The sequence below is a fragment of the Gadus chalcogrammus genome, chromosome 20 (assembly GCF_026213295.1).
Source record: "Gadus chalcogrammus isolate NIFS_2021 chromosome 20, NIFS_Gcha_1.0, whole genome shotgun sequence".
Lineage (NCBI taxonomy): Eukaryota > Metazoa > Chordata > Actinopteri > Gadiformes > Gadidae > Gadus > Gadus chalcogrammus.
The window spans coordinates 1093005-1093784 of NC_079431.1; positions in this window are offsets into that span (position 1 = coordinate 1093005).

The following is a 780-nucleotide window of genomic DNA, read 5'->3' on the forward strand; positions in this document are numbered from 1 at the left end:
ACGGTCCCTGAAGGAGACAGCTGGACCCTGATGTCCCTGCCTCCATTCAGCCACGGTTCTATCACTATTCCGCCCTCTGCACAGCGATGTCCTCCAGCGCGGAGGCAGAGAGCAGATCAATACTTCTGTCTCCAGACCCACGTCTCGGAGAATTATAGACTAGGTCTGCTGGGAATCAGGTTAGGAGAAGGTTCAAGCAGTTCAGAAGATGTTACTTAGAAACCAAGACCAAAGGATTCACAGGTTGGGTATCTTTAATGGCCAGTGTGAGGCACGCTAACAGTGAGGCCAGAGGAATGCGCTTGCATCATTCCGATTAACACTGGAGGGAACTCCTGCGGTTTAATTTAACTATAAACCGAATATTAACCAAACACCTCATCTTTGGTGGAGCAGCTGCTTCGATGAACTGAGGAAGGCACCACCAAGGTCAATTTTCAGGCCATGATAATTCATACAAAATATCGGTTCCCATAATATGGATCTTCCGTATGTCTGTCAATCACAACGATGACATCAGCGAAAGATCCCCGATCAGACACCAGACCGCGATGCTCATCTTTGACAACTCAGCGTCCACTCAGTGACAGGACGTATAAAACATATAATCTAGCGGCCACTCCGCCACCACCGGCCACTCCGAGCTCTGACACCCTTCCATCACATTCCTCCTCACACAGCTTCCTCACGGGACCGCTAACCGCGCTGAACGCTGGCGTTGCCGTGCATACGACCTTGAAACCGTGTGTGTGTGATGCGATGGGAGGGGTGGCCCTGGGT